At 51.1% G+C, this 26500-nt stretch overlaps 6 non-coding genes across 6 annotated transcripts; 3 read left to right on the forward strand and 3 right to left on the reverse strand.

Annotated features, from left to right (window-relative positions):
- Positions 1-2322: 2322 nt before the first annotated feature.
- Positions 2323-2404, reverse strand: TRNAS-AGA. The gene has a single exon. It is a non-coding gene; the product is annotated as a tRNA-Ser (tRNA).
- Positions 2405-8631: 6227 nt separating this feature from the next.
- Positions 8632-8705, reverse strand: TRNAT-AGU. The gene has a single exon. It is a non-coding gene; the product is annotated as a tRNA-Thr (tRNA).
- A 2695-nt stretch (positions 8706-11400) lies between these two features.
- Positions 11401-11482, reverse strand: TRNAS-GCU. Its single transcript has one exon. It is a non-coding gene; the product is annotated as a tRNA-Ser (tRNA).
- A 3749-nt stretch (positions 11483-15231) lies between these two features.
- TRNAF-GAA lies at positions 15232-15304 on the forward strand. The gene has a single exon. It is a non-coding gene; the product is annotated as a tRNA-Phe (tRNA).
- Positions 15305-23891: 8587 nt separating this feature from the next.
- On the forward strand, positions 23892-23973 carry TRNAS-GCU. Its single transcript has one exon. It is a non-coding gene; the product is annotated as a tRNA-Ser (tRNA).
- Positions 23974-25742: 1769 nt separating this feature from the next.
- On the forward strand, positions 25743-25816 carry TRNAT-UGU. The gene has a single exon. It is a non-coding gene; the product is annotated as a tRNA-Thr (tRNA).
- The last annotated feature ends 684 nt before the right edge of the window (positions 25817-26500 follow it).

Genomic DNA, 26500 nt, shown 5'->3' on the forward strand with positions numbered 1-26500 from the left:
GGGGGGCTGCTGCTTTTTTACAGCTGCCTCACGGCCAGGCACACTGGGCTGTTAGCTGCACCCACTCTCCTTGCTAGGGGCCTCTGCTGAACCCTGGGCGGCTGCACTGCAGTGATGGGGTGACTCTGCAGGGGGAGAAGCTGCTGTGGAGCAATGTAGAGCAGGTGCAGGAAGGAGACGGGGTCACTATTCACATTCTGAACTGCACAATTTTCCAAATTTGGGAATAGATTCATAGATTCATAGACTTAAGGTCAGAAAGGACCATTATGATCATCTAGTCTGACCTCCTGCACAATCCAGGCCACAGAATCTCACCCACCCACTCCTGTAACAAACCCCTAACCTATGTCTGAGTTACTGAAGTCCTCAAATCGTGGCTTAAAGACCTCAAGGTGCAGGGAATCCTCCAGCAAGTGACCCGTGCCCCACGCTGCAGAGGAAGGCGAATGTCCGAGAACAATTCTAAGGGGAAGGTGAATGCAGAGCAGTGACACTGGAGATGCCCAGACCTCCAATGGGGGCAGCGTGGAAATTAATAATGGGAAGATCATTTGTGAAATTAGTCGTCACTGACAAGTTTTGTCTCTGTTCCTATTTCACGCTGTGGTGTTAGTTAGAGGAATCAGTACAGATTTTTACTATATTGATTAAACACTTAATTTTATTTACCCAAGCCAAAAACTTAGTGTCACTTATTTTTTCTCTGTCCTAGCAAGAATGAATTGAATTTTGTGACTTTCTGGAAAGTGCAGCGAGATTAAATTTGGGGAATTCAGTCTCTGTGTTTGTGAGCTGATGTTTTTCTCTCACAGGTCAGTGCCTGCATTGAAATACCAAGAGGGATCTAAGGGCTGGTGTATGCTGGGCACTGAACTGACAGAGCGATGTCTCTCAGGGTGTGAATCCCCCCTAACCCATATAGTTAAGGTGACCTAAGCCCTGGTTAGATAGTGCTAAAGAAAAGGAAGAGTTGTTCTGTCAATGTAACTATTACAGTGTGGAAGCAGGGAAAGAATTAATAAGGATTTGAAGGGGATCTTAATGCATGTCAGTTAGTTAGCAAGAGTTAGCCCAGCTGTAACCCTAATGACGTGAGACTTCTAGAAGCAAGGATTGTGTGAGACATAGGGAAAGAACTGTGTACAAAGTTATTACGACCTTGTAACTGATAACCAAATATGCAGGCTTGCTTTTCTTAGGAGTGAGACAAACAAGATAGCAGAATGGCTTATGTATAAACAAAATGTAGTTGCTCTCTATTGTCTGTATTATTGCTAGTTATTGTCTATAACAAAAGTATAAAGGCTTGCTGTAATTGTTTACCAGTTGAGAGACCTGTCCGGGACTGGGGTGACCCTGTGTCCTATGGCACTCTCTCCCTCCATTGTAATTACTGGAGAAAGAATAAAGTATTTGATTTTGCTGCACCCAAAGAAAAAGCGAGAACTGAGTTTTTCTCCGACAATTTGGGGGCTCGTCCAGGATGGCAACGCCCACGGACCCACAGACGGCTACTATGGATCATTCCCCTTTGAAACCCATGGCGCCACATGAGAGGTATGAGACCTTTTGAAATCTCTATTGGGGTATCGGAGGAGGACTGTCTGTGAGGACGTCTGTCTCTGTTGGGCTCACGCCATCTGAACTTATTGACTATGCAGCAGGATCAGATGCAAAGTGGTATTGGGGAGAGGCCCCAATAAGGTTAGTTTATAGCAGTATGGGGAACTGCTGAGTTGGCCAAGGTAAATGCATAGATAAATGCATAAGGTAATGCATAGGTAAATGCATTAGAATGCACCGGTGCTGAGAGGTTTTTACCGCCTCAAGAGGGGTTGTCATACCGCCTCATGGTATTGGTCCGGACCAGGTAAAGATGCATCGTGGTTAAAAAAAAAAAAAAAAAAAGGTAAAGAAGAAAAAGGAAAGAAAAAAGAGGACTTGGTGTGTGTGTGTACACCAGTGTGAGTGACTGTTACCGGAAGACGCCCAGAGTACCCTGTGAAGCAAAAGCTCGTGATCAGGAGTACTCTAACGCAAGCCCAGTAACTAGTGGATCTTTAGGAGGTCCGACCCACGGTGGGCTGATTCGGCCTGGCATCATCCGGCGAGGAAGCTTCCTGAGTCTATGAGTGTGTGAACCATCCCCAACAACAGGGATGGAAAAACCCCTCCAGTCACTGTCTACTCCAAAGTGCTATAGCAGTGCCACAGCAGCATTTTAAGTGTCCACAGAGTGAAAGTAGATCTGGCTCCAGTTTGCACTGTGGATGCTCAGGCACTAAGACTAGAGTAATAATAACAACAGTGCAGTGCTTGCATAGTTGGCAGGATTTGAACCTGCGCAAGGAGACCCCAATGGATTTCTAGTCCATCACCTTAACCACTCGGTCACAACTACTTGAAATACATTTGTTTCACTTCATGATGATTCTGTTCTCACTGAATTGTCACTTCAAATTGCTCAGACCAAGCAGCAGTGGTAGAGCTGATTGGGGTAGAGTTGCGCCCCTCCACTTTGCGCGCCCGAGGCAAGTGCCTCACTCGCCTGGCCCTTGTTACGGCGCTGCAAACTCCATCCCAGAGCCTGCCCCCCAGAACCCCTCCCCCACCCAAACACCCTCCCAGAGACCAGCCTCTCACCCCTTCTGCACCCAAACTCCCCCCAGAGCCTGCACCCCTCCTCCACCCCAATCCCCAGCCCACGGCCTGCACCCTAGACCTCCCCCCACCCAAAGTCCCTCCCAGAGCCTTAGGCAGGTGAGGGGCGGAGTTTTGGGGGGCGGGGTCTGGGCAGTATGAGTGACATTATTGGCCCACTGGGAGGACTGGAGGACTGGCACTGGCCCTAAGGTAAATTGTGGTTGAGACCCTGCTTTAAGGGATTGGAGCAACGCTGGAGAGACTGACGGGCAGGGAGCTGGGGAGCTGTGTGTGCCCCAAGGAGAGTTGTTGTTGTGCTCTGGTGACACAGAGCGGGGGTGGGGAGTTTGTAAGCTGTGGTGTTTGTATAGAGAGAAAGTTTACTAACCCCCAGGTTAAAAACTGTTCCTGCTCTGGGCTATACAGGACACTCTCTGTTGTGAGTATAGATCAGCGGTTGAATGTTTCCCTGCATGATAATGGGTTCCTAATGCCCTCCCTGGTCGAAGCTCCAGCACCTTCTGTACTCGCACCGTGAATGTGAGGAATAAGACTCCAACCCCATCATTCTTCCCTGGCCTGGAGGACCAGAGAGATGGGCCCTTCGTCCAATCACCCTCTGCCCATCGTCCTATCCCAGTCCTGACCTCCAGACTCACAGCTCTAGCAGTGCCTCTCACTCCTGACCTACAGCCCCCTGGGCTCCCTGCTGAGCTCCCCAGTCACTGCGCTGCCGGTGCCCCTCACTCCTGACCCACAGCCCCTGCTATCCCAGTCCTGACCTCCAGACTCACAGCTCTGCTGGTGCCCCTCACTCCCGACCCGCTGCCCCCTGGGCTTCCCCCAGCTCTACTGGTGCCCCTCACTCCCGACCTGCAGCCCCCTGGGCTCCCTCCAGCTCTGACGGTGCCCCTCACTCCCGACCCGCAGCGCCCTGGGCTCCCCGCTGAGCTTCCCAGTCACTATGCTGGTGGTGCCCCTCACTCCCGACCCGCAGCCCCTGCTATCCCAGTCCTGACCTCCAGACTCACAGCTCTGCTGGTGCCCCTCACTCCCAACCCGCAGCCCCCTGGGCTCCCGCCAGCTCTGACGGTGCCCCTCACTCCTGACCCGCAGCCCCTGCCATCCCAGTCCTGACCTCCAGACTCACAGCTTTGCTGGTGCCCCTCACTCCCGACCTGCAGCCCCCTGGGCTCCCTCCAGCTCTGACGGTGCCCCTCACTCCCGACCCTCAGCCCCTGCTATCCCAGTTGAGGCTAATCATCTAGTGGAACAAGCTCCGCAAGGGACGTGGTTAAATCCCCATCACTGCCGTGTGTATATGAAAACCGCAGCTCTTGCTGCAAGACAACTGGTGTGTGGGTGTCCCTGTTCCCCCTTCAGAACCTCTGGTACATGGTGCTTTCCTGCTCCCAGTTCAAGATCCCCATCATGTGGGTGCTCCCATCCAGGATCTCTGGTGGGTGTCTCTGTCCCCCACCCCATGAACTAGCTCCCGTGTGTGGTTTCCCCTGCCTGCCCCCATCCGGGATCTGTGGGTGTCTCTGTTCCCCTTTTCAAGATCTGTGTTGCTTGGGTGCGTCCCTCCCCACAAGTCAGAATCCCCAGCGTGTGGGTGCTCCCATCCCCCCTCCAGGCTCTGCGGGGGGTGTCTGTATAAAAAGAGACCGTGTCTCACTGTCTTACCCAGGCTACGCTGCAGGGGCTATTCACAGGTGCGATCCCACTAGTGATCATCACAGGAAATTTGATCTGTTCTGTTTCTGACCAGAGCCGGTTCACCCCTCCTTAGGCAACTTGGGGACCCCAAGCTTCCCTGCGATCACCATATTGATGCTGAACTTAGTGTGGACACCTGATCGGCACAGCCCCCTGCAGCCCAGAACTCCTGAACTCAAGCGATCCGCCAGCCTCAGCCTCCCCAGGAGCTGGGATCACAGGCACCAGCCACAGCGCCCGGCTTGCTTTGCAGCCTGGCAGCTGGAGCTTTAAACTCCACTTGTGAGCTCTGTGCCTTGGCCAGACGGGGACAGCCTGGAACTGAGAAATGCTCCTGCTTCCCCTGCCCCCGTCTCATGTCGAGCTGCAGGCGCCGCTGTCCTCCCAGGTAAGATCCTGGATGTTTCGGTGCCCCCATCCCCCGTCCAGGAGCCCAGGTGTCCGGGTACCTCTGCCCCCCATACAGAATCCTGGATGTGTGGGTGTCCGTCCCTCTGCAGAGGATCCCGCAGTGTGGATGCCCTTGTCCCCCCCTATAACATCCTGGGTGTGTGGGTGCCACTCTCCCCCCCAGCAGATCTCTGGTGGGTGGGTCCCCAGGGTGTGAGCGCTCCCATCCCCCGATACAGGCTGGCGGGGGGGTATATCTGGCTCTCCCTGTGCTGCCCAGGCAGTGCTACAGCAGCTGTTCACAGGGGCAGCAACCCCACTGTCACACTGCAGCTTTAACCTGCTCCGGGGGTGACCTACTTCACCCTCCTTTGGGAGCCCGGGGACCCCGAACTGCCCAGAATCACCTGATTGATGCCGAGCTTAGCACAGACACCGGCTCAGCCTGGCAGGGAGCAGCCCTGAGCCCTGACAATCAGCTTCCCTCCACCTCCTGCTGCACAGCGAGGGTCCCACGCGAGAGGCTTTGGGCCCAGTTTGTTCAGGAGCGTCCCAGGCTCCAGCTGTAAACTCTGCTGGTCAGTTCTAATCTTTGGCCACACGGGGGCGGCACTAACGGTCCCATCTAAACGCTGTTTGCGTTCGACCCTTCGGATCGCAGATTGTAACCTGCGGGCAGATCTCTGAGTGCAGCCAGATCCCTCCCCAAACTGAACATTGAAGCAGCAGCTCCCATGGGAAAGATCAGGATTTTTGCCTTTAAAAACAAGAGAAATGTCTCCAGCGAGAGACTGAAGAAGCTCAATTGATTTCATTGACTGGAGGTTAAGAGGCGAGTTAATCACTGGTTTAAATACGTTTTACAAATTCCCAGAGGGGGGGAATATGTGATTTGAAGGGTTCTTTAATTCACCAGACAAAGACTGAACAAGACCCCATTGGCTCGCAGTCGATGTCAGAAAATCCCAACTGGAAATGACCATTTTTTAACCGTGAGGCTAATTATCTAGTGGAATAAGCTCCACAAGGGAGGTGGTAAATTCCCCATCACTTGCAGTTTGTAAATCAAGACCGCAGCTCTTGCTGCAAGACACGTGGTGTGTGGGTGTCCCTGTTCTGCGTTTCAGGATCCCTGGTACATGGTGCCTCCCTCCCACCAGTTCAGGATCCCCACAATGGGTGCTCCCATCCCCCCAGCCAGCCTCTGCGGGGGAGGGGGGTGTATAAAAAGAGACCGTGTCTCACTGTCTTGCCCAGGCTACGCTGCAGGGGCTATTCACAGGCGCAACCCCACTACTGATCAGCACGGGAGTTTTGACCTGCTCCGTTTCCGACCTGGGCCGGTTCACACCTCCTTAGGCAACCTGGGGACCCTGAGCTTCCACAGGATCACCATATTGATGCCGAACTTAGTGCGGACACCCGATCGGCACAGCCCCCTGACCAGGCCAGAGAGAGCAGCAGGTTTCCCCCATTGTTTCCTGCTCTTGTTTTCTTGACTAGTTTCTCCTCTGCACCAACTTGCTCTTTTGCTTTGTGAGCCTGGCTAGCTCAGTGGGCAGAGCATCAGCCTTTTAATCTGAGGGCCCAGGGTTCAAGTTCCTGGTCAGGTAATAAACTATTCACCAAAATCTTAAGCTGTCTTGCTGGAGTCCTCTTTGATGTTACTTTTTCTCTGCAGGATTTTCCCTTTTCTCAGAAGGGCTTTTTGTGTGTGGGTTTGAAGGGGCAACTTCCTGACAGCCCCTCTGTACTTGCAGCCTGGAGGAATAAAGGCCTCTGGGCATAGAGCATGTTTCTCCCCTGCACACACACACACAAACACACACACATACAAACAAACAGAATATCCCTAAGGAATTAGAATCACCTGCTGCCTTCCCCTGTCCTGCTGGATCCCCAAATGAAGATGCTCTTCAGCCTAAACGCATGTCCCCTCTTTTCCCAGTGCCCCTCAGACCCAACCCTCAGTCCCTCCTATGCTCACTGCTCCTCTCTCCCAACCAGAGCCTGCTCCTCTTCACCCTTCTGCTCTGTCCCAACCCACAGCCCCCTCCTATTCCCAGTGCCCCTCAATCCCAACCCACAGCCCCCTCCTATTCCCGGTGCCCCTCAATCCCAGCCCACAGCCCCCTCCTATTCCCAGTGCCCCTCAATCCCAACCCACAGGCCCCACCTCCTCACGCTGCTCCTCAATCCCAGCCCACAGCCCCCTCCTATTCCCAGTGCCCCTCAATCCCAACCCACAGCCCCTTCCTATTCCCAGTGCCCCTCAATCCCAACCCACAGGCCCCACCTCCTCACGCTGCTCCTCAATCCCAGCCCACGGCTCCCTCCTTCCCTCCAGCAACAGGTGCTTCAGACCCCCTCAGGAAGATTTTCTTGCAAGGTTTCGTGTATGAGTCTGCATGTGGATTTTACAGTATGTTAGAAATAGGTTGGGTTGCTTGCCGAAATGATCACTTGTGGCTGGTGTTGGATTCCCAGTCTCCATGTTATAGGGGCAGGAGAAATAAAGGTTTGTTATCCTTGTTGTGTGAATCAAGGGCAGCACAACTGTGCTTGGCAGACCCCGATTGAGGGACTCACCCTCAATTCAATAGCACTTGCTAGGCAGGGGACAGGGTTTCCAAAGCCGAGTGGGCTGGGGTTTGGGTCTCAATAGTAAAATTTAGGTGTTAGACCAACTTTAGGACAGGGTGGCTGTAGAGGGATGCGTGAGTCCCTAGACAACAGAGTGAGTACGGTGCCTTCTTATTTTCCCCCTTTTCCACCCAGGATGGCAGGTGAACTGTACAGAGGCACCTCTGGGCTTGCAGTGACTAAAGACAACAGCTGTGAGTGGGGTGCAGAGAGGGGATGGCTCATGTTAAAGCACTTTTGGTTGCTGGACTTATGAACCGTAGGGAGAAGGACACTGCCCAGCTTATTTGAGGGTGGGTCTTTCCCTCGTGGTTTATGTTTATGTGTTGGGGCTGCTGACATGACTTCTGCTAACCCTGGGCTTACATTGCAGTGTAGACATACCCTGAGAGGGCATCTATACTGTGATAAAATCCCGCTGGCCTGGATGATCTGATTTGGGCTCCTGGGGCTCAGACTGGAGCCCAGGCTCGGCGACCCTCACCCCTCGTGGGGTCTTGGAGGCTGGGTTGAAGCCCAAGTGTCTACACTGTAATTTTATAACCCTGCACCACAAGCCCCACAAGGCTCAATCAACTGACCCAGGGTTTGAGAATAGTGACTTGGGTGTGTTAATGGCAGTGTAGACATAACACTAGGCTATGTCCACACTGCAATGAAACACCCAGCGCTGTCCCGTGCCAGTGCAGGCTCCCAGGCTAGGGTCGTGGGGTGGTAAATTTGCACTGTAGACATCTCGGCTCAGGCTCAATACCGGGCTCTGGACCCCCCAAGGTTGGGAGGGAGTTTAGCAAGCAAACAAGGTAAAATGGCAGTGGAGTATTACCCTGGACTCAATGGCATTTCTCCATTGGTCTGTCTGCTTTGGGGCAGAGACAATAACACATCCTGCTGCTTTCGTTATTTCAAAGGGCGGTTTAGGATTTTCATTCTCACACATGGTGCACGAAGCAGGACTCAACCATCCATGCAAACTAAATGAGTCACTCACAGATTCTGGCAGCCACAATGAGCATTTGGTGCAAGAGCCCAGACCTGCCCCTGTCCCAGAGGGAGGGGGTCACCTGCAAGGGGCTTGGACCACTGACCTATCAGCTCTTAACTCCCAAACTTTCAGTAACTCTGTTATCAGTGCCAGTGAGTATGATTTAAACAGCCACACTGGGCTGGACCAAAGGCCCATTTAGTTTTCTGACAGTAGCCAATACCAGGTGCTCCAAGATGTACTCAACAAGGCACCACTAGGAGTTGAACCCAGGATCTCCTGTTTACTAGACAGGTGCTTTAGCCAGCTAAGCCACGGTGCCTGCTTGTGGCTAAAACCCAGTGTCTGCCCACACCTGACTCCCTGCCATCCCCACTGGGGCCTGAAAAGCTTTGCGTGTGTTGGATTCTGCAAAGCAGAGGAGCAGGTGAGGTTTTCCTTGCAAGGTAGGGGGGTGTGTGTGTGTGTGTGTGTGTGTGTGTGTGTGTGTGTGTGTGTGTGTGTGTGTGTGTGTGTGTGTGTGTGTAAATCTTTGGCCAGGTCTGCACTACAAAGGTATTTCAGTCCTTGCTCGGCAGCTTGTGGCTGGTGCACACACTGCAATGCCACGTCTGGTGACAAAATTGCCCTGTTTTGGTGACAAAATAAAACCACCTCGACGAGAGGCCTAGAGCTTTGTGCAGCAAACTTAAAGTGACAAATTGTCAGTGTAGACGCTGCTGTTCATTATATCACCATAACTGGCCTCCACCAGTATCCCACCCTGTCTGCTGTGAACTCGCCTGCCCTGCATTCCTGCTACAGAGGCTGGGCCCCTCCCATTTCATAGCTCCAGAAAGTTCTGACAGCTGAACTGCTCTCTACACTGGGATTAGGTTGATAGAACTGCATTGCCAGCCTGGTGTAATTACACGAACCTAATTTCATAGTGTAGACCTGTCCAAAGAATCACACACACACGCCTGGGGAGCAAAACGTCACCTGCTCCTCTGCTTTACAGAAGCCAAACACGAGCAACACTTGTCAGGGCCCAGTGGGGATTGGCAGAGAATCAGGTGTGGGCAAACATGCTGCTTTAAATAACAGCAGGTGCCATGGCTTGGCTGGTTAAAGCACATGTTTTGTAAACAAGAGATCCTGGGTTCAACTCCCAGTGGTACCTTGGTGAGTAGCTTTTGGGGCACCTGGTATTGGCTACTGTCAGAAGACAAGATTCAGAGCTAGATGGACCTATGGTTTAAATTACACTCGCAGGCACTGATAAAGAGTTTCTGAAAGTTTGGGTGTTAAGAGCTGATAGGTCAGTGGTCCAGTACCCTCAATGTGGTTTTAGCTGGAAACACACCTGGAGGACAAAGACTGAACTGAACTGATTCAGAAATCAGAAGAGAATAATAACAATAATACTTTCAAACCGAAGTCCCCAACCAGAATAGTATTGGTTTTTCAGTTTGGGGAATTTGTTTTCTCAGTCAGACCTTGCCAAGGGAAGCAGGGAGAAAATGTTTGAGTTGCCTCCTTCAGAGCAGCTTGGCCTAGACACTAGCTCTGGTTCACTATTCTGGCCTTGCTCTGGTTGAGGGTATTTTAATAATTTGGGCAGGTCCCAGGGTGTTTGGGGGAGATGATGAGGATGTTCCCTTTTGAGATAAAAACTAAGAAATACAGGACTAGAGAATTTTTTTTTAATCTGGGATTTAGACATTTTATTTAAAGCAAGGGAGTTCTGAGTTTCTGAGAAGGTTTTTGTTTGCAAGAAGTAACATTGTTTGATCTGTCATTGTACCAAAAGGGGAGATGGTTGTCTACAAAGGAGGGGTGAAAACTAAAAGCATTGTAGGAAGATGGAAATCAAGCCTATGTGTGTAAACCACAATGAATTAGCAGCCCATCACCTTAACCACTTGGCCACCTCATCTGAGCTGTCAAGAAAGGGATAGAAGGAGAAATCTAAGGTCAGCAGAGCTAGGGATAATAAGGAGAGATGGACTCTAAGGGTACGTCTCCATGGCAATGGAAGCCCAGGTGTGGCACACTCTACTCAAAGCAGCACCCTGGAAGCCCCATATTCACCACTCTCATATAATGATGCCATGGTTTGTACAAAGTCTGCCTGGTGAGGTAGCATTTCAAAAGTCTTGATCTGTTGAACATTAATATCGTGTTGGATTGTGTGTGCTCGCATTGGTTGGGAAGTTATGAAGTTTTGCTCTGTGTGTGTTACTCAGATATGTTATGAGGTGGGGAAATGCCCCCCATCAGACTTTCAGGTGCGACAAGGGAGGAGCCGGACTTGCTGCTGGCCCATTGAAGGGATTCACACTCCCAAGGACCATCCCAGGAACCGTGTACAATGCAGACTTCTCTGAGATAGCACAGCGACAATTGGCACTGCTTGACTCACATCGCAGCCAAGGAGCTTCCTAGCAAGTTGGAAGACACTATGAAAGGGGGGTAGAGACATTATGAATTGGCCTCTCTCCCCCACAACTCAATATCTGTAAACACATCCGGAGGACAAACACTGAACTGAGATAAATCAGAAGAGAATAATAATAATAATACATTCATATCAAAGTCCCCAACCAGACTAGTATTGGTGTTTCAGCAGAAAATTTTCAGTTTGGGGAATTTTGTTTTCTCAGTCAGACCTTGCCAAGGGAAGCAGGGAGAAAATGTTTGAGTTGCCTCCTTCAGAACAGCTCGGCCTAGACACTAGCTCTGGTTCACTGTTCTGGCCTTGCTCAGGATGGGGGTATTTTAATAATTTGGGCAGGTCCCAGAGTGTTTGGGGGAGATGATGAGGATGTTACCTTTTGAGATAAAAACTAAGAAATACAGGACTAGAGAATTCTTTTTTTTTTAAGAAATCTGGGATTTAGACATTTAATTTAAAGCAAGGGAGTTCTGAGTTCCTGAGAAGGTTTTTGTTTGCAAGAAGCAACATTGTTGGGTCTATTATTGTACCAATGGGGGAGATGGTTGTCTATAAAGGAGGGATGAAGACTAAATGTGTCCGATGAGGATGGGATTCGAACCCATGCATGCAGAGCACAATGGATTAGCAGTTCATCACCTTAACCACTCGGTCACCTCATCAGAACTGCTGAAAGATGAACAGGAGGAGAAATCTAAGGCCAGCAGAGATAGGGACAATAAGGAGTTTTGAAACACTAAGTGGACGCAGGGGCTGAATGAGCTCCCCCCTCACATCTAGTGAGGAGCTGGGGGAAAGACTTCAGGAACAGACCGTGTTTGCATAGACACACCTACTCTGCCTAGGTATGCAGCATGATGGGGCCACTTTCCCAAAATGACCAATTTTGGCTGGTGGTGGGTTACAAATCACTTTAGGATTGAGTGGAATGAAATGTTATTATCCTTCCTGCATGAGTGAAGGGCAGCAGAACATACCTAGTCAGTCCTGATAGGGGGTAGGTGGGTGAGGAATAGCTTTTATTGGACTGCATAGAAGCAATTGAGGACCGACTTTTCACAAACTTTTCACACTGTGCCCTCTTAGCCATGGCCAAGGCCCCCCAGAAGCTGCGGTCGAGAACCAGGGCTGGGAGTGGGGCTGTGGCTTGCTGGGGAGAGGGGTGCAGACACAGGTAAGGGGGTTGCAGCTGGGCCAGGGGCTCAAGCTCAGGCTGAGGGTAGGGTGGGTGAAGAGCTGGGACTGAGTGGGGCTCCCTCCGTGCCCTCCATGGGGGCTGGCTCAACCCTGAGGTGCCTCCATGAACATTCCTCTGAGCCCCCCTAGGAGGCATGCCCCACATTTTGGGAATCACTCCCCTAAACTGACCCCTAGTCACTAAGCAGGGGCTAGTGGTGCCAAAGCCCAGGGACAGGGAGCTTTGCCAGAGTGGAGCCTGCAGGTCACATGCTGGGGGGCTGACCCAGACTCAGTGCTCTGGAACAGCTCTGAACCAAACCCAGGCAGAGCCCTCATCAGTGTGACACCGCCCAGGGGACGCTGTCACTGCGGGAAACCTCCTGGCCTTCAGCACGTCCTCGGACTGACCTTGGACCTTTCAGCACCCCTGTTCCATGCCAGGAGCTTCCTGTAGTGAGTCACCTTAGCAGGACACCTGGGAAAGCCTTACACCACCCCCCCCCGCCCGCAAAGGAGTCCTGCACCCCCAACTTCCACAATCACCAGTGACTCTCAGCCAGCGCTGTAAAACAGAAGGTTTATTAGTGGTCTGGAATCCAGACTGGGAAAGTTCTGTGTTAGCACAGGAAGCAGGAAGATTCAGCAACGTCCATCTTGGGGGGACCCCGAACTCAGAGCCTGGGCTCTCCCGTCGAGTCCCCAACCCAGCAGACTCCTTGCTTCCAACAGCCTGACTCAGCCAGGCCCTTTCCCCTCTTCTGTCCTTTGTTCTGTTTCCCCGGTAACCTGCTCACCTGGCCTCTACCTCGTTCTTTGTTCTCCAACTCATCCCAGCCAGCTGGTGTCTTGCAGCAGGTGCGCCCCGGCCAGCAGTTGCTAGGAGACAGAATTTGTGGCCATTGTCTGGGCCCAGGCAGCCGGACAGCAGCCACACCTGCCCTTTGGGGGTCTCCGCAGAGTAAACACCCTTGTCCCAGCACCGAGATCAGTGGTCCCAAAACTTTTTGAGGGTCAGGCCCCCCCCTTACCCTTGTCCGTGCCCCCATGAGCCACACCTGGGAATGGGGCCACAGCTGTGGGGGAAGGGACGCAGACAGGGGTCAGGGGGCTGAGGCAGGGGCCAGAGCTGGGGGTGGGGGCAGAGACCGGCAGCAGAGCCACAGGTGTAGGGCTGGGAGTGGAGCCCTGGGAGCCAGGCCAGCAGCCAGGGCCAGCAACTGGGGCTGGGGCCAGGAGCGGAGCTGGATGGTGCTCCCTCCCCACACACTCTGGGGGCTGGCCTGGGCCCCAGGTCCATTCCCCTGAGTGTTACTTCATTCCACCTGGCGGGATGCACCCTGCGTTTTGGACCTCTGTCCTAGATAATCATGCAACAAATAGGGGAAACTGAGGCATGCACAATATGCAAAACATTCTGAAAATTCCCACTTCGTCACAGGGGTGTCAGTGGGGTCTGAGCTGGGCAGCAGCACAGGGAGAGTGGGGAGGTTTCCCTTTGGAAAAATTAAACTGCAAAACATCCCCCTGTGTTCCCGCAAAAGTGTCTCATTCATCCCTTAACCCCCTCCCCATGAAAATCTCCACCCCTGCCCTGGCCCTCAGAGACCCCCTCACTCCAATGCAGATGTTTAACTTTTCTTATTTTTCCTTGGCCTTGTGCAAACATTGTTCCCATCAAAATGATCCAGGGCTTTTACAATGAGAAAGAGAAAACAAACTAAATCAAACCCAAAGAAACCGCTATCGACCTCCCCGCCACAGACAGTTTGGGTCTGAATTTTTCTACTGAAACGTTGAGACAATAAGACTCTCACTGCTCTTGTCCAGAAACAAACCTAAACCCCCCATGCAGTACCTGGGACATCTGTGTCTGACCCATCAAGGCTTCAGCTCCTTTGGTGAGATTTCCAGCTGCCCAATCCTGCTGCTATTCCAGGGGAGCAAATCCTGGCTCCTGTCAGCATTTATCTCAGCCCCGTTCTGTGCATCACAGGTTTCTCCGGGAAAGGGCAGTGAATGGTTCTAGGGTCCAGTGATTCTCATCCAAATCACGCTAGAACCTGAGACTCCTTCCCCTTCCCCAGGCTGTGGGCGGGGAGGCATTTCACAGAGCTCTCGGCGCTATAGCACGTGGCTAAGGAGAGAGAAAAAGCCTCATACCCCCTCTGCTCTGGGTGCTGGGTTTAGTCCTGCAGCCTCTGCCCCCCACCTAGTGCCCTATGGCTCATCCCTGCTCCTTGCTGCTGCTCCTTGCTATAGACTGTGAGAGGAGCGGAGGCAGCGCAGGAGCCTTCTGGGGACGCAGATCTGAGGCTTTGGGGAGACACATTGTCTGAAGAAGTGGGTATTTGCATCCGAAGTGGGTATTCAACCACGAAAGCTCATGCTACAAAATGTCTGTTAGTCTATAAGGTGCCACAGGATTCTTTGCTGCTTTTACAGAACCAGACTAACACGGCTACCCCTCTGATACTTGACATTGTCTGAGACATCAGAGTGCTGCAAACCCTGCAGCCACCCCCTCAATCCGGGGTCTGTTCCAGCCCTGAGTCTGGGCTGCCGCGAACCCGTCCCCAGAGCAGGGTGCCCACAGATAACAGCCTGGAAATAGGCGTGTGAGACTAACTCCTGCTCTCCCTGACAGGGCCTCCCCTAGACCAAGTGGCGTCCCAGGCAAGAAGTGTCTTCGGTGCCCCCCACCCCTGCTCCATATGTTAAACCATTGAATACCTTATTTTTTATTGCATTTGTAGCTCATTGCATGATTTTGATGCACAGTTTGGATACATGATTTTCTCTGTCATATAAAATACATTTTCATGCTAGGATGTGTAAACCTGTATTTATTCATGCCATATATAAGCAAATAAAAAATCATTTCCTTTAAGCATATAGAAACTTTTAATTTTAACAGTAACTGAACTGTGCTAACACCTAGCAATGGAACTGTCACCAGCACAGGGTGGGCCGCTATTAAATAGTGTTACAGTCGGAGACAGACAGCGTTAGGATGTTAACCCCAGGCCTTTTGTTCAAAGGTCGCTTCTCTCACCTTTCCCCCATGAACTGAAGCACAGCATTCGGGAGATCCAAAGACTAGTTAATGACATTTCCAAGTGCTAAAATAGCAAGTGATGTCCGTCTTGCATTGGCCATTATTGACTGGAGTGATGGTTTATTGAGAATAAGCTTCAAGGTGAGAAGCAGCAGCCCAAAAAGGCCCCCTGCAGGTGCTGAAGTAGCTCAGTTGGGAGAGCGTTAGACTGAAGATCTAAAGGTCCCTGGTTCAATCCCAGGCTTTAGCAGACTCTTTCATCCCTCTTTCTGCAGCAGTGGGCTGTTTCCTGGAAACACAGCAGTTCCTTTACCGAATGCAAGTCCCTCATTTCAGGCTTAGCTGCAGGAAAAGGCAGTATTGGCTTCTGCACCCAGTTGGCCCACCTGACCGTTCTTTCTTCTCTTGCTCTTTCTCAGCAAGGGGAAGGAAAAGAAGCTCTCCCTTCAAGCTGGAGTCACAAGGGTGATGTAAGGACGACTTCCTGAGTCCCGGCTCCAGTCCTCTGCTCTTCCAGCTGACCCATTGAAGAGCTGCGGCCATGTTCTCCGGGTTCGCCCCTCGGTATGTGCCAGGGTGAGCACCACCAAAGTGCATGGAATTTGAGGGGCGGGGCAGGGCAGCGCACGGTGATGGAGTTTCTGTAGTGTAGTGGTTCTCACGGTAACCTGACATGCAGAAGGGCCTCAGCCCAAAACCAGGCAGCAACATGCTGGCTTCCTTTTCCCAGCTCCCCATGCTGTCCAGCAAGGTGCTCCTCCTTCTGCCACTGGCCTGTCCCTGGGATAACCCCAACCCCCGCACGATGGAGGGTGGTGACATCAGTGGACAAAGTACCTTGGCGTCAGCCTGGGGAAACTCGAGGAATTAGGCCAGTCGCCTTTTGAATGCTTGTGGCTTGGCCTCCTCTGCCCTGGGAGGTTGGCCTACGTGTGGCTAAGTGGGGTTAGTAGTAGCCACCATTTGTTCTGCAAAGCCTGGGGAGATGCGGTTGGTGCTGGGAGGTAGAATCCTGTGCCTGCCTCTTGGCATCCCAGGGGTGGCTACTTGCAGCCCAGGAGAAGAAGTGGGGTTCTGGGTGGAAGGAAAAGAAGCAATGGTGAGTCCTCGTGGGCGGCTTTCTGGCAAGATGGTTTTCCGGTTTAGGCTTGGGAGGCGCCTGCGAGCTGTGGGTGGAGTTGTTCCAGTGAGAACCGCTGCTCTTGTCTCCCAGACCTGGGGGCACCAGTGACAGCTTGAGGGGGCAGGTGCTGGCTTGAGTGACTGGGATATAGGAAACCCCAGCCTGCCCCTCGGGGCCAAGTCCACTGCTTGTCTCCTGCGTTGTGACATCCAGATTTAAATCTTCCCAGCATGTGCTGCGGCTCGTGTATTAAGCCTTCCTGGTTGGCCCGGTCATTTCCAAAGTAGCTCAGCTGGGAGTGCATTAGAGTGAAGATATGAAGGTTTCTGGTTTGATGCCAGGCTTAAGCACCCCCTTCACCCTGGGCGTGTCGTGCTGGGCTTTCTTCTGGGTGTGAAGCTGTGCCTTCAACTCAGCAGTTTTCCTAATTTCAGAGGCAACACTTGCAGAGGGCGTGTGGGGTCATGTGCCCCACCTGGGTTAGCTATCGCCTACTACATCATCTGGTGCTGCCAGGCTTTACATCCCGCTAGGGGCCTCCAGGATCCTGACATCCCAGCACTTTACACACCTTCCTAGAGCCTCCCAACCCCCCTGGGCTGTCGGGACTGCGACCCCAATCCCGCTGATGAGAAACAGGCCTGGGGAGGGGAAGCGACTGACTCAGGGTCACACCAAGTGTCAGAAGGATGGATGGGACCCAGCAGTCCTTCTTTCTAGGCCCCTTCACTAACCCCTGCTGCACACTCCCTCCCACAGCTGGCAATTACAAGCCAGGCCCTCATGTCCGCTCCCCCCCCCGCCTTTGAGAGGGAGTGTGCTCCGCTGGAGTGACTGGGCCAGGGGATTGGGAGTCAGGACTCCTGAGTTCCATTGCTGGGTCTCCTATTGGTTCCACTGCTGGTTGTTTTCCTTTTCCTGTGGGACTTTGGGCACGTTGCTCCCCCCTCTAGGGCTCTGTCCCCAGCAGTCAAATGGGGATTTCATACTTTCCTGCTAGTGGAAAGTGCTGGGAGAATCCCCCAGCCAAAGCTGCTCTGACAGTGCTAAGCAGCATCTGACCATTCAAGGGTGGAGCGCACTGCCCAGGAGGGGGAGGGTTTGGCTCTGGGGTTTCACTTCAGACCAGTCTAGAGAGAGGAGCCCAGCCATGGAGTTTGGCTCAAGAAGACCAAGTCTCCAGTTTGTTAAGGGCGTTTTGAATTCCAATCCTGTGCAACAAAGTGCTTGGTGTCAGTTGCCAATTTTAGAAGTATGCTCTCCACTCCATTTTCCAAATCATTCATGAAAATATTGAATAGTACCGGACCCCGGACTGATCCCTGCCGGACCCACTAGGTGCACCCTCTCCGTTGGACAGCCAGACATGGAGAAGGGCTCTTGGAGTCTGGGCTTTCAACCAGCTCTGCGTCCACATGACACTGATTGCATCTAGACTGCATTTCCCTCCTTTGCTTGTGAGACTGTCTTACGGGACTGTGTCAAAAGCCTTAGTAACACTGAGATAGATCCCATCTACTGTTTACCCACCTCCACTAGGCCCGGAACCCTGCCAAAGAAGGCAAGAGGATTGGTTTGGAATGATTTGTTCTTGACAAATCCATGCTCAATAGTCCTAAGAACCAAAGTATTCTGAGGTGCTCCTGACAAACTGAGTGTTTAAGAATGTATTCCAGTATCTCCCCAGCTGTGGAAGTGAGGCTAGCTAGTCTGTAAGTCCCAGGGGTCTCTTTGTTCCCCTTTTAAAGATAGGTCCTGTCTTGTTCATGGATGGGAGGATGTTTTTTTACCAGGGATCTCAGACGAGAACTCGGGCACAACACCTGGTTTGTTAAGGCCACAAAAACAGAGGCAGGAACCTCTTCTCTCCTGCTGGCAAAGAACCCCAGCTACCTAAAAGACAGGGACTCACATCCCTGAAGGGGCTTTTAAAAAGGCAGTGGTTAAAAGGTTTGGCCCCGACCATTTCTTGTTTCTGCAGACTAGACATTTTAGCAAACTTTAGAATTCCTTGGTGCTAAACTCTGTGAAACTCCCCTTTCTCCTTCACAAAGGGCTTTAATGCCCCTTATCTCACTCAGGCTCAAAACTGCCCAGAGTTCGAGAATTGTCCCTGTTCCCATTGGGCAGACGAGGAGGAGCCTGAGGTACAGAGAAGGGAAGTGACCTACCCAGCAAGGTGGTGACAGAGCCAGAAAGAGAAGCCACCGGTCCTGACTCCTGTTCTAACAGACAAACACCCCACCACCACCCCGAGGCAGGGATAGAGCCCAGGAATAGAGATGGTGGGGAAATTTCATTGAAACCGTTTCTGTCAGAAAAGCCTATTCAGACTAAACCAGTTTGTTTCTCAAAATCATAACAAGTGGGATGAAAGTTCTTTGCAAAAATATGTTGTTGCAAAACAAAAGCATCTCCTGTTTGTCACAGTGTGTTAAATTGTCTCCTCACACACAAAGAGACACCTAGATCTCAAACATTAGATAATATGCTTCAGTCTGAGCTAAGTAGTTGCTGCTCTTCACAATTTCAAAATAAAAGAATACAAATGAAATAGACTATTTCAGCTATTCTATTATGTGTTAATCTGCTCTGAGTAAATGTGATAGGACACCTCATATTATGCACTACTCCTAGTGACGCTCTCCAATGGATCTGCATCCTCCACCCACCGTGAGGTAGGTAGGAGCAGATCATTATTATCCTTACTTGAAAGAGGGAGAAGCTAAGGCTGAGAAAGGAGAATTGACTTGTCTTAGGTCACACAGCCAGTCAGTGGCAGAGTTGGGAATAGGACCCAAGAGCCCTGATTTTCAAAGTAACCATCAGATCTTGAATTTCAGACACTGAAGGAACTGAATAAAGTGCTCTCAGATGAGCTCCAGACCAACAACAGTGCACAGTAATTATTCAGCAAGTATTTGAGAACTACAATTTTAGAGAGAATCATGAACTGCTCAGAGACCATTAATGCAGAAAGCAGCAAAATTTGTCAAACATATGACAGGTTATGACTTATTTCCTTGGTCTGAAAAGAGAAGAACAAGGACCTGAGTCTCCTCCCTGTCAATAACCCCCTGCTCAGCCAATCAGGGTAGAGACTGAGGACGGGAGGCTGAGGGTTCTCACCAGAGAGCCCAAAGGATGGCCCAGGTCACCGGTGGGGATCACTGCCCCAGCACTATTTCAGCCCCACATTTTTGGGTGGACCACCCACAGTGGGAGCTGCCTGTAGATTGCCACGGACTCGCAGGGGCGAAAGAAAATGCAGGCCTGTTATTTACCAGGCTGTACGTGGCAACAGACTATATTGGTAAGGGATGCAAGGAGAGTATGGGTCACGATGCAAACTGCAGACACACACACACACTAAAATTAATCAATTTAAAGTTTTATTGGGGATAATTACAAGGGGTAAGGGAGGAGCGTATGATTAGCTAATAGAGTTAATGAAACTTAAAACACACAATGACTAAAATATCCACTAACAATATTTATAAACAAAGGTGCAGCATTTAATAATAACTGATACTTACAAATACAAACCAACACATAACGACTGGCAAACGTAGAAGTTCTGTTTGAAACACGTGAGCTGAGAGAGAGGCGTCGAGGTGACCAGGCTCGGTTACGGGTGTACACAGGATTCGTTTTTCTTTCTCCTCTCCCTGCCTGCACATGGCAGGCAGGCCTAAAGTACTAACTATGACATCATAGAAGCAGGGGCGGCTCTAGAAAATACAGCGCCCCAAGCAGGGCGCCGTGCTGCGCTGCCCTTCCCTGGTCCCGCGGCCGGGGCAGAAGTGTCTGCGGCGGGTGTGGTGGTCCCGCGGCTCCGGTGGAGCATCCGCAGGCATGCCTGCGGGATCTCCCTCTGAGCCGCGGGACCAGCGCACCCGCCGCAGTCATGCCTGCGGGAGCTCAAGCGGAGCCGCAGGAAGAGGGGACCCACCGCAGTCATGCCTGCGGCAGGTCCGCTCGTCCCGGGCTCCGGTGGACCTCCCACAGGCATGACTGCGGAAGGTCCACCGGAGTCAAATGCCGCCCTGCCCCGACAACGCTGCCCCACGCGCCTGCTTGGCGCGCTGGGCTCTGGAGCCGGCCCTGCATAGAAGTGTCATAGGGGACGGTGCCCAAAACCTGTTTGTGTCCGTTTCTGATTGGCACAAGCAAAGTTTACACCAAGTAGGGGAGCAGGTGCCTTAAAGTCTGGCTTCGCCCCCAAAAGGTGAGGAAATGCATATTGTCTTAGAATGCGTTAAACACTGAATGACAAAAGAAGAGGCCAGGGCAATACCGGTATGGGCAAGTTTTACAGGATGCAGACAGGAACTCATCTCAACACTGCCGAGCACTCCCCCGCAAAACACACACACACCGCTCCTGCTGTTGGGAGCGGAACAGGAGAAAGGACAAAAGAAGCAAGAGACAAAGAGAAAGGAGGGAGGGACGGATGAAGGAAAAGATGAAACAAAAAGGACAAACCCTAATATCCCCAGTGATTCTAAGGGACAAAATCCCAGGTGTAGAATAAAATTTGACCCCCTTAAACTCGTGTTTTCCATGCGTAGCATTCAACTGTCACCAGATGGATCACACTGAACAGGTTTCAAACCTCAAGGAGGCTCTTACCTTCTAAACAGGGACAGTTCTTTTCTAGTAAAATCAGGAAAAGGGAAGGGGAAAACTCGAAAAAGTTTCCTCCTGGCACTCACGTACCTGAACCCAAATACTCTCTCAGTCCTCAAAGAGAGACCTGGAGAAGAAGACTTGCTGAAGCAAAGCCACAGGGGTCTCTGAGGTTTCCCTGGCCCCTCGCCCCTGTACTGCCTGGCTGATGTCACCATGTCTCTGTGAGGTCCCCACCTCCCCACCACCTTTGACCAATAGTCTGAGGTCCTGCAAAAAGTCTTTGTGATGTCACTGCCGCACCCCTCCCTTGCTGTGCTAATGTCCTGCCCCTGGCCAGGAACTTTGGAGGTTTGAGCTACTCCCTGTGGATCACCCCACTCAAGGAGCATTCGTTCTAGGAAGCGAGCCGGCTAGACAGGAAAACATCAGACACTGCTCCCAATGCTACACTCAGTTTTTCAGAAATTAGTCAACTTTATGGCCAGAAGAGACCATTAGAGCATCTAATCTGACCCCCTGCATATCACAGGCCTCCTGTATGACACAATAGCTACTTTTGGGGCAAATACATTCCAGAAAGGCATCTAGTCTTCATTAAATGACATCAGGAGATGGCAAATCCATCACTTTCCTTGGTAGCTTGTTCCTGTGGTGAATCATCCTTGCTGTTGAATATTTGTGCCTTAGTTGTAATATGAATTTGTCTTTTTTCACCTTCCAGCCATTGGGTCTTGTTATGCCTTTCTCTGCTAGATTAAAGAGCCCTTTCATATCCAATATTTTCTCTCCATTAAGGCCCTTCAACACTTCAATGAAGTCACCTTTCAATCTTCTTTTGATAAGCGAAACAGGTTGAGCTCGTTCAATAGCTCACGAGAAGGCATTTTTCTCCAGCCCTCAGAACATTTGTTGGTTCTTTGGTCATCAGACTCCTGAACTGCAGCTGGATGTGGTTCTTGTTCTTCTGCACAGCACAGCCCCTGGAGAAGAGGGATCTGCAAATGTACATTCATATGATCCCTTTGTTTAATTAGTGAAAACATACACTAGACACTTAGAGGATTGGACTGATTTCAGCTGATGGACAACTTTGCTAGGGTTTTATGCATTTGGACAGCAAAATGTTGAGTGTTTAAATTCATATTAAGCATCCACATATAGTGGAGCTCCTGAACATAATGGAGAATGGAAATGAAAATGTTTTCCTTTTTTTAAACAAAAGTACTGTGGTTTGAACCAAGTACCACTTGATCAATAGTAAAGTACTCTACCACTGAGCTATACCCCCATCACATCAGTAAAGTGGAATTGTGATCTCCAGGAATTTGAAGGACAGACCCTGCTTCATCGAGCACCTTTGCCATTCCCAGAACACAGGTGGTTTTAAAAATGGGGTTTGATTAAACTTCTTAAATGTGGTAAACACCACAGCTTGCACACCCACCGATACAGCTTCTCCCACTGACATAGCTGCCACCTCTTGGGGAAGTGGATTAACTGCACCCACAGGAAAACTCTCTCCCATCAGCATAGAGCAGTGGTTCTCAAGCTCTAAGTCAGGACCCCAAAGTGGGTCATAACCCTGTTTTAATGGGGTCACCAGGGCTGGCATTAGACTTGTTGGTGCCTGGGGCTGAAGCCAAAAGTCTGAGCCCCACCAGCCAGAGCTGAATCCTTCAAGCTCTGGTTTTGTCCTCCCCTAACTGGGGCAGGGCTCAGGCTTTGTCTCCCCTGCCTCTGCCCAGTGTGGAGGGGCTTGGTCCCTCTTTCCAGGGCCATGTAGTAAGTATTTTTTTGGCAGAAGGGGTTTGCGGTGAAAGGAAGTTTGAGAAACCCTGGCATAGAGCCTCTGAATATGTCTAGACTTGGGTCCCTGTGGCACTGTGGGTGATCAGACACTGAAAATACAGCCGTGGAGACACCACACACCAGCCTTGCCTAGCAGGCAAGAATCAAACCTCCACAGAAAGACACCCAGTTGCTTTTCCTAAGCACTCAGCCACCACCACTTAACCAAAAGGCTTTTCTACACTATGGTTCTGTTCTAACTGAAGGGTCATTTCCAATTGTTTGCTCAGACCAGCATTAGGGAAAATGGTGCCCTTGGCAACTTGTACTTTGGCACTTCCCCATTGCCCCTGGACGATCCCCACTCCCCCTTTACCGCTAGCTCCTGCACTCCCAGCCCTTGCACCTCCTTCACCCCTAACTCCTGCCCCTCCTGTGCCCCCTTTGCCCTTAACTCCCTGGGCCACCAGCCATTGCCCCTCTCCTGCAGCCCCTTCACATGGCTCCAGTGCTGGGGGCCCCGCACTTGTTCTCCTTTTCCCTGGGCTTTGGCATCACTAGCTGCTGATTAGTGAGTAGGGTTCAGTGGTCCCCAAAAAGTGGGGCATGACTCCTAGGGGGACACAGAGGAACATTCATGGGGGCACCTCAGGGCCTGAGCCAGCCCCCATGGAGGGAGCAGCACTCAGCCCCACTCTGCCCCAGCTCTTCCCCAACCCCACCCTCAGCCTGGGCCTCTGGCTCCCAGCTCAGCCTCGACCCCCTTACCCCTGTCTGCACCCCTCTCCCCAGCAAGCAACAGCCCCACTCCCAGCCTCGGTTCTTGACTGTGGCTTCCGAGGGGCCACAGCCATGGATATGAGGGCACAGTGTGAAATGTTTGGGGAATCACTGGTTTAGGGTGATGTTCTCAATCATTTCTATGCAGTCCAATAAAAGCTATTCCTCACCCACCTACCCCTCCATCAGGATGGACTAGGTATGTTCTGCTGCCCTTCACTCACGCAGGAAGGATAATAACATTTCATTCCACTCAATCCTAAAGTGATTTGTAACCCACCACCAGCCAAAACTGGTCATTTTGGAGAAGTGGCCCCATCATGCTGCATAGCTAGGCAGAGTAGGTGTGTCTGTGCAAACATGGTCTGTTCCTGAAGTCTTTCCCCCAGCTCCTCACTAGATGTGAAGGGGGAGCTCATTCAGCCCCTGCTTCCGCTTAGTATTTAAAAACTCCTTAGTGTCCCTAGCTCTGCTGGCCTTAGATTTCTCCTCCTGTCTGTTACTTGACAGCTCAGATGAGGTGGCCGAGTGGTTAAGGTGATGGACTGCTAATCCATTGTGCTCTGCACACATGGGTTCAAATCCCATCCTCATCCGATGTGTTTAGTCATCATCCCTCCTTTGTAGACAACCATGTCCCCTTTTGGTACAGTGACAGATCAAACAATGTTGCTTCTTGCAAACAGAAACTCAGAACTCCCTTGCTTTAAATAAAATGTCTAAATCCCAGATTTCTTTAAAAAAAAATTCTCTAGTGCTGTATTTCTTAGTTTTTTTCTCCAAAGGGAACATCCTCATCATCTCCCCCAAACACCCTGGGACCTGCCCAAATTATTAAAATACCCTCAACCCATGCAAGGCCAGAGCAGTGAACCAGAGCTAGTGTCCAGGCCAAGCTGTTCTGAAGGAGGCAACTCAAACGTTTTCTCCCTGCTTCCCTTGGCAAGGTCTGACTGAGAAAACAAAATTCCCCAAACTGAAAATTTTCTGCTGAAAAACCAATACTAGTCTGGTTGGGGACTTTGGTTTGAAAGTATTATTGTTATTATTCTCTTCTGATTTCTGAATCAGTTCAGTTCAGTCTTTGTCCTCCAGGTGTGTTTCCAGCTGCTGAGTTGTGGGGGAGAGAGGCCAAGTCATGATGTCTCTTCCCCTCTTTCATAGTTTCTTCTAACTTGCTAGGAAGCTCCTTTGCTACCATGTGAGTCAAGCAGTGTCCATTGTCGCTGTGCTATCTCGGAGAAGTCTGCATTGTAAACGGTTCCTGGGCTAGTCCTTGGGAGTGTGGATATCTTCAGTGGGCCAGCAGCGAGTCTGGTGCCTCCATTGTCATATCTGAAAGGCTGGTGTGGGGCATTTCCCAACCTCATAACATATCTCAGTAACACACACAGACCAAACTTCATAACTTCCCAACCAATGCTACACACACAATCCAACACGATATTAATGTTCAACAGATCAAGACTTTTGAAATAACACCTCACCAGGCAGACTTTGTACAAACCATGTCATCATTATATGAGAGTGGTGAATATGGGGCTTCCAGGTGCTGCTTTGAGCACAGCGTGCCACACCTGGGCTTACATTGCAATGGACACGTACCCTTAGAGTCTATCTCTCCTGGGATAAAGATGGCCCACACCTGACTCTCTGCCAATCCCCACTGGGCCCTGACAAGTGTTGTTCGTGTTTGTATTCTATAAAGCAGAGGAGCAGATGAAGTTTTGCTCCCAAGGTGTGTGTGTGATTCTTTGGACAGGTCTACACTATAAAGTTAGGTTGGTGTAATTACATGACTTAGGCTGGCAATGCAGTTCTATCAAGCTAATCCCGGTATAGATAGTGGCTCAGCTGTCAGAACTTTCTGGAGCTATGAAAGGGGAGGGGCCCAGCCTCTGTAGCAAGAATGCAGGGCAGGCGAGTTCACGGCAGATGTGGTGGGATACTGGTGGAGGCCAGTTATGGTGATATAATGACCAGCAGCATTTACACTGACAATTTGTCACTTTAAGTTTGCTGCAAAAAGCACTAGGCCTCTCATCGAGGTGGTTTTATTTTGTCACCAAAAACAGGGCAATTTTGTCACCAGACGTGGTATTGCAGTGTGTGCACCAGCCAAAAACTGCTGACCGAGGTAGCATTGTGTGTTTTTCACACATCTGAGCAATATAATGATGCTGAAGTAACCTTGTAGTGCAGACCTGGCCAAAGATTCACACACACAAACACACACACAGCTTGCAAGGAAAACCTCACCTGCTCCTCTGCTTTGCAGAATCCAAACACAAGCAAAGCTTTTCAGGCCCCAGTGGGGATGGCAGGGAGTCAGGTGTGGGCAGACGCTGTGTTGCTTCCACAGGCAGGCACCATGGCTTAGCTGGCTAAAGCACCTGTCTTGTAAACAGGAGATCCTGGGTTCAATTCCCAGTGGTGCCTTGTTGACTAACTCCTGGGCAACCTGGTATTGGCTACTGCAGGAGGGCAAAACACAGTGCTCTTTGGTCCAGCCCAGTATAGTTGTTTAAATTATACTCACAGGCACTGATAACAGACTTACTGAAAGTTTGGGAGTTAAGAGCTGATAGGTCAGTGTTCCAGCCTGTCACAGATGATCCTGCTCCCTCTGGGACAGGGGCAGGTCTGGGCTCTCATGCTGAATGGCTCATTGTGGCTGCCAGAACCTGTGGGCAGCTTGTTTAGTTTACACCGAGGGTTGAGTCCTGCTTTGTGCACCGTGTGTGAGAATGAAAATCCTAAACTGCCCTTTGAAATAACGAAAGCAGCAGGACGTGTTATTGTCCCTGCCCCAAAGCAGACAGACCAATGGAGTAATGCCATTGAGTCCAGGTTAACACTCCCCTGCCATTTTACCTTTTTCGCTTGCTAAACTCCCTCCCAACCTTGAGGGCTCCCAGAGCCCGGTATTGAGCCTGAGCCGAGATGTCTATGCTGCAAATTTACCACCCCACGGCCCTAGCCTGGGAGCCTGCACTGGCACGGGACAGCGCTGGGTGTTTCATTGCAGTGTGGACATCGCCTAGCATTATGTCTACACTGCCATTAACACACCCAAGTCACTATTCTCAAACCCTGGGTCAGTTGATTCAGGCTTGAGAGGCT

Source organism: Mauremys mutica, unplaced genomic scaffold (assembly GCF_020497125.1).
Source record: "Mauremys mutica isolate MM-2020 ecotype Southern unplaced genomic scaffold, ASM2049712v1 Super-Scaffold_100342, whole genome shotgun sequence".
NCBI lineage: Eukaryota > Metazoa > Chordata > Testudines > Geoemydidae > Mauremys > Mauremys mutica.